This window comes from Dysidea avara, chromosome 12, assembly GCF_963678975.1.
Source record: "Dysidea avara chromosome 12, odDysAvar1.4, whole genome shotgun sequence".
Taxonomy (NCBI): domain Eukaryota; kingdom Metazoa; phylum Porifera; class Demospongiae; order Dictyoceratida; family Dysideidae; genus Dysidea; species Dysidea avara.
The window spans coordinates 9,240,545-9,247,678 of record NC_089283.1 but is presented as its reverse complement, the minus strand read 5'-3'; the positions used below and the strand labels follow the sequence as shown (position 1 = coordinate 9,247,678).

Here is a 7,134-nt window from a genome sequence, read left to right as displayed (position 1 = left end):
ACATACAAATCACCTTATAGATAGTTCAGCTATAAACAAATTACCTTGTAGAGAGATCGGCTACAAACAAATCACCCTGCAAAGAGATCAGCTACACACAAATCAACTTGTATAGAGATCAGCTACAAACAAATCACCCTGTAGAGAGATCAGCTAGAAACTACACACAATGTAAGGAGTTCAGCTACAAACAAATCACCCTGTAGAGAGATCAGCTACAAACTAGACACAAAGTAAGGAGTTCAGCTACAAGTAAATCACCCTGTAGAGAGTTCAGCTAAAACAAATCAACCTGCAGAGAGGTCAGCTACAAATAAATCACTTTATAGACAGTTCAGCTACAAACAAATTACCTTGTAGAGAGATCGACTGCAAATTAATCAACCTGCAGAGAGATCAGCTACACACAAATCAACTTGTAGAGAGATCAGCTACAAACAAATCACCCTGTAGAGAGATCAGCTAGAAACTAGATACAATGCAAGGAGTTCAGCTACAAGCAAAATCACCCTTTAGTGAGTTCAGCTACAAACAAATCAACCTGCAGTGAGATCACCCACAAAAACGCACTTGTACAGAGTTCAGTTACAAACAAATTAACCTGTAGAGAGATCAGGTAGAAGAATTCACCTTGTAGAGAGTTCAGCAACAAAGAAACCACCATATAGAGAGTTCAGCTGCAAACAAATCACCCAGTAGAAAGATCAGCTAGAAGAAGTTACCTTGTAGAGAGTTCAGTTACAAAGAAACCATCATATAGAGAGTTCAGCTACAAAGAAATTACCCCGTAGAGAGCTCAGCTAGAAGAAGTCACCTTGTAAAGAGTTCAGCTACAAAGAAACCATCATGTACAGAGTTCAGCTACAAAGAAACCACCTGTACAGAATTTTACTACAAACAAATCACCCTGTATAGAGATCAGCTAGAAGAAGTTACCTTGTAGATAGTTCAGCTACAACAATTCACCCTGTAGAAAGATCAGCTAGAAGAAGTCACCTTGTAGAGTGTTCAGCTACAAAGAAACCGCCATGTAGAGAGTTCAGCCTCATACAAAGCACCTTGTAGAGAATTCAACTACAACAAATCACCCTGTAGAGAAGAAGTTACCTTGTAGAGAGTTCAGCTACAAAGAAACCATCATGTAGGGAGTTCAGCTACAAAGAAACCGCCATGTAGAGAGTTTAGCTGCAAACAAATCACCTGTAGAGAGTTCAGCTAGAAACAAATCACCCCGTAGAGAGATCAGCTGGACGAAGTCACCTTGTAGAGAGTTCAGCTACAAAGAAACCATCATGTAGACAGTTCAGCTGCAAAAAAATCACCCTGCAGAGAGTTCAGCTACAAAAAAATCACCCTGTAGAGAGTTCAGCTAGACGAAGTCACCTTATAGAGAGTTCAGCTACAAAGAAACCATCATGTAGAGAGTTCGGCTACAAAGACACCACCATGTAGAGAGTTTAGCTGCAAACAAATCACCTGTAGAGAGTTCAGCTAGAAACAAAATACCCTGTAGAGAGACCAGCTAGAAGAGGTTACCTTGTAGAGAGTTCAGCTACAAAGAAACCATCCTGTATATAGTTCAGCTACATTTCAAGTCACCCAGTAGAGAGATCAGCTGCAAAAAAATATCCTGTGGGGCATAATGGGCATGTAATAAATATATGTATATAATTTGTATAATTACTAATAAAATCAAAAATAATTGAAGTACTAAAATTCTTCTTTAAGTTCTTTTCTTCTTCCTGTAGTAAAGAAAAAAACACATGGGTTAAAAAAGCCCCAAAGCCAGCCATAGGCCGGCTTTGCAGTATACAAATACAAAAAGAAGTGATATCTAATCAAAAACAGCCAAGCTGTAAAAAAAGGTGCGGCCCCCAAAAAGGCCATGGTGAAAAAAGATGTGAAATCCAAGGTGGTGGCCAAGAAAATGGGCTGTGATGGTAGGTTAATGGTTACATTTTAATAACGACAATTCAGGTGAATTTTGTGCCGCTTGGTCTTGGCACCAAATTCACCTGAATTGTTGTTATTAAAATGTAACCATTAACCTACCATCACAGCCATTTTCTTGGCCGCCACCTTGGATTTCACATCTTTTTTCACCATGGCCTTTTTGGGGGCCGCACCTTTTTTTACAGCTTGGCTGTTTTTGATTAGATATTATAATACCGAGATTTTTATGTGAACTATTTGTTAAAACTTGTGTGTCAGCTATTTTGTAATTAGTGATCACATTTGCATTAATACATAGGTGGACACTCTTTTTTTGGATTAAAGAACATATTATATCTCGTACTCCACAAAGTTGCTGAGTCTAAATCATTTTGAAACAGTGAAATATCTCCAGGACTACAAACAGTATTATAAATCTTGGTGCCGTCAATTAATAGTAAAGTTTTACTGATGGTAACACAAGATGGTAAATCATTCATATAAATAATGAAGAGTAGGGGTCCTAAAATACTCCCTTGGGGAACCCCAGATAGAACCGGCAAGGGGTAGATAATGACTGCCAAAGCTGTATGTACATTGATTAGTTATACATAGATGCAATCACATGATTTACTCTATATAGCTAGAGATAGTATTTTATTGTATACGTGTATTTCTACTGTTTTATTAAACTGATGCTATAGCTACATAGCCAAATCACAGCACAGTTTAGCAGTTATAGTTGAATGCCAGTGAATGGCTTGATTTCCTCCATCAACATGTATAATTATAGTATTAGCTGTATAGGTATGGCTAGCTATGATTATTAAAAGTGCATGCGCGCCTATGCTAACACTACGTATGTTGCACATGAATTTATAAAGGGGAAACATACTACCCGGGGAAACACATATCACTGTGACTTGTAGGTCGCTAGCGAGTTAGTGATATGTGTGCGGGGAAACACGGATCCCTAGGGATATGTGTGCGGGAAACACGTTACCCCGGGAAACATATATCACTGTGACACCGGAATAAACATTTTTAAAATAAATAAAGTAATTAATTAAAAAAAATGCCTATCTCAAGTAAGTAAAAACATCAAGTCAACAACTACAGTGGAGGTGCCACAATGATGCAACAATACCTAAGGTGGAGTTGTGGTTTCAATTATGGCATTGTTATTCCGACTTTGAAGTGGTTTATACTTTGAGCTGATTACACAGGCAGCCATCAGAAAATTGCTCTGGAGCTGAAAATCGCTAACCCGAGCGAAGTAACTACGCACTTTAAAGTAAGCACCAGTGACTACTTTCCACCCGACAGTACGTTTTAAGTTTTTTTTCATTGTCAATAACTTATCAAGACTCACGGTAGTGAGTCGCGCGGCCAGTAAAGCAGAAACGCGCGCCGCAGACAATAAATGACGCGACCACTACGTGAGGATTTTACAAGAACGAACGTTGTCAAATTCGGCCTTCCTGTAATCCACCCGTCACTTACGCTATCCCTCTGAAACTCTGGAGTTGAACTCATCGTGTCACTAGTAACTACCACACAAGCAGTGAAGCAAATCCATGCCGATTTTTTTTCCCGGGGCTAGATGTAATGCCCTTTCCTACCACCCCCAGCACAAGAGGCAAACGTGCTGGACAAGAACTGAAAAGCGGGACATCTAAAAGTTCCTAGGGCCATTTGTTAGGCCCATTTCCGGGGAAGCATCTGGTGATCTAAACGAGATGGAGCGGCTTCCACGGATGCACATCGTCGCTGACCTCAACAGGGAGAAAGACAGGGTACAGCGAATCCACGCCAAAGTACTACTGTACGATAAAGCACTACGTTTGGAAAGGAGCTCAGCAAGCCGGCGATAAAATGTGATGGCTTCCTTCCCCATGCCCCCAGTTGTGGCAAACACCAATGGAGTAAAAGATGCAAACTCCACCTCACGGACACGGTCACCATACTCCCTCTTCTTCTGCATCTCATGACGCCTATACACAGATGGTATCGAAACATTGCGGTAACTTTGTGCGTTTGGGTGAAAAACCCTTACATCGAAAAAGGCACTTTGCCGCCGCCCCCAAAATCCGCGTGCATGAATGTCAGCCCTGGCATGGTTGCCGACATCAAAGGGGAAGTTTCATTTTTTTAAACTTTTTTTTTATCGCATGCGGTTAGACGCAACCGCAGGTGTATGCCTTGCGTTCCTTTGTGCATTCCGAAAATTGATCGCCCTGTTATCGCTTCAGTATTCACTCAATCACCTCAAGATTCACATCATCGATTTCACCACACACGATTACCCTACAGTCGTGATTTCAGCACCAAACGAAGTTTCAGTCGTCCTCAGTCGACCTAGAGGCCAAATACAAATCCCAGATTGTTGTTTTCCGCAATACTCGCTTGGCATGTAGGGCAATGTGTCTTTAAACTGTTCTAAAAGTTTCGTTCAGATTGAAACATTTGTTTTCGAGAATGGCTAGTTTGAAATTTGAATTTAGTCGCCCCCACGTCATTTGCTCTCTAAGAATTTTACTCGGAATTTAAAGAATGACGCAGAGCACAACTGCGGTCACTGGGTATTGATGAACTGGCGCTCTATGTAGTTAAATCAGTATACGTACATATAGCCACCAAGAAGTGTGCTGCCATAGATTATAGTCCATAGATATAATCTATGGTGCTGCATACCATCCTTCGTTTTGAAATTAGTCGCCCCCATATAATTTGTCCTCTAAGGGCGCGGCTTAAAGAATGACACAAGAGTACAACTGCGGTTACCAGTTGTTGACACAAGCTGTGAGTAATTAGCACATGTAGCTAGCTTAAAAGGAAGTGTGCAAAATCGCCTAATACAATTGTCACCATGCATTATTGCATTTTATAGCACCCCCACACAAAATTACACATGTAATTACAACATACAGAGGAGACACATGAATACCAAACACTTTTCACAACAATAATGTAAGAATTGTACAATAATGACTGTAATATAACTGCTATGCAAATGTTTTCCAGTGGCCCGCCATGGTAGCAAGTCTCACATGACGGCATGTATATTCATCCAAACACAATGGGAGTAACGAGTAAGTATGATGACAACAAGTTGGTATGACTCCATTTGTAGAATCCAGATGAGTGGATGTGGCTCCAGTATGTCTAAACAGTTAAAAAACACTCCTGTTATAAATACGTGCTAGAGTTGCAATATAATAGTATAGTATTTAAATGCAATAATACATAGTCTCCATTGCATCACTATCAAACGACACTAAGTGGAGGATATTGTTGCATCTCTAGTATGTACACTCTATCAGTACAACCTGTCTTAATGGCCACTAGTATAGAAAGACAACCACTCTTGAAAAGCCAATTCCAATTGAGAATTTATACACTGTTACCTGCTGAATGAGCGAAGGTGGCAATAAACAAGTTCCACCGTAATTTATACACGTGATCTGATCCTGTATATTCTGTCAGTGGATGAGATTCACTTGGCCAGGACAAAATGTGACTCAAGTGCCCTGGATGATCCATACTCAACCAACTTATGACCCAGTGGCACAATGGAACTGACTATTTATAGAGAATATAATTATATTTATTTCTAAGATGTGTGGATGTGTGGACACATTACAACACATTACATGTACATACAAGACATGCTACGTACTGTTTTAGCATTTCAAGTCACCACATTATACACGTACCAGTCAACAATGCTTCATAGTGCCCATCAGTAAACCTGAAGAAAAGTTACGAAAAATAAAAATTCACATAAGTACAATGAAACCTCATTAATATGGCAGGCTGTGGGACCAAAAATTTGGCCTGAATAACAAGGTGGCCTTATTAATGAGGTCATAAGTAATGCTTAGCTATATTTGGGACCTACTAGAGGTGGCCAATATAATGAGGTGGTCTTATTAAAGAGGTGGCCACTAAGTGAGGTTTCACTGTACATATAGTTCACAATATTGTAAACAATATTAATGGTTAACAATATACACTGAAACCTGCAGGTCACTTCTTGTGGAAGATTGCTCTCTACACAAAATGACACATTCAGAGATTGTATTTAGATGGATGATACAGTAACGCATTGTGACTTCAATACTCGTGATGTGTCACTGCTAGTGAGCAACCATATACACGGCACTGCCACATCGCACTTGCTCGCACACACAATTTTGCTAAAGATTTTACAAATTGATAATTAAGGGGTGTGGCAACTAGCTGTTTCGCTCGCAAGACTGTGTGGCAGCTGTTTCCCTTCTGTACAAGTGGCCACCAAGACAGGTCCACTGTGGATGAAAGCCAGGCATTAGCTATTTGGTATTTCATGTGTTGAAGACATTCCAGGGCTTCTGGTAGTCTCAAATCTCACCACAGTTTAACTCAGGCAGTGTTGTGGTCACCACTAAACTACTGGAATGTTGTGTTATGTTCATCTTATGCTTGGCTACTATATTGTAGAACTGAAATGGATACTCTGAAAAATATATCCTATGGATAATGACTTCATCACTTTCTTCATGAGGAGCTTATAAGCACCAATAGTGAAACTTTTTACACTTGGGGCTGACAGTCAACTGCCTATGTCTGAAGCAGTGCTTTTGGTGCTCTAACAGATTGGCTGCCCTCTTGATGCCAGCACTCACTGTCTCATACGCTGTCATACACTAAATCCATCTCTATAGCCAGTTAGAACAGTATGCTTCTTACCTTTTTTTAAGGCCGCATAATGCAGCCACCTCTTTAAAAGGCAAGGTCAGAAAATTTTGTCCCTACGGCCTGAATAATGACCAGTTTTCACTGTACTATTAGTGATTAGTGATCATGGGGGATTATTTATTAAGATACTAAGATATACAAACGCTACAACCTCTAAATATAGCAGTAAATTTTTTACCCTGGTCCAATGTCTCGTAATAATCGTGACTTCGTGAGAGACTCTACTGTGACAAATACATGTTTATCATGATATGTGCTAATCGCCTTTTTACAATTAAGTTTTACAACACAAATACATGTATAGTTAAACTCACCAATTGCGACTAAATCTCTTCAACACGAAAAGACAAGTAATGAGACAACCTTGGAGACAACAGCCACACAAGCCTATTAGTGGTGCGTTTATTTAGAAGTAATAAAAATTTTAAAGGCGTTTATTTACAACAGGACATAATTACGCGC

General features: G+C 39.9%; 1 long non-coding RNA gene across 1 annotated transcript; it reads right to left on the bottom strand.

Moving 5' to 3' along the window:
• Positions 1-4,727: 4,727 nt before the first annotated feature.
• Positions 4,728-7,082, bottom strand: LOC136240913 (uncharacterized). Its single transcript, XR_010694022.1, has 3 exons — positions 6,987-7,082; positions 5,612-5,683; positions 4,728-5,097 (listed from the first exon to the last, which is right to left on the bottom strand). It is a non-coding gene; the product is annotated as an uncharacterized lncRNA (long non-coding RNA).
• Positions 7,083-7,134: the final 52 nt, after the last annotated feature.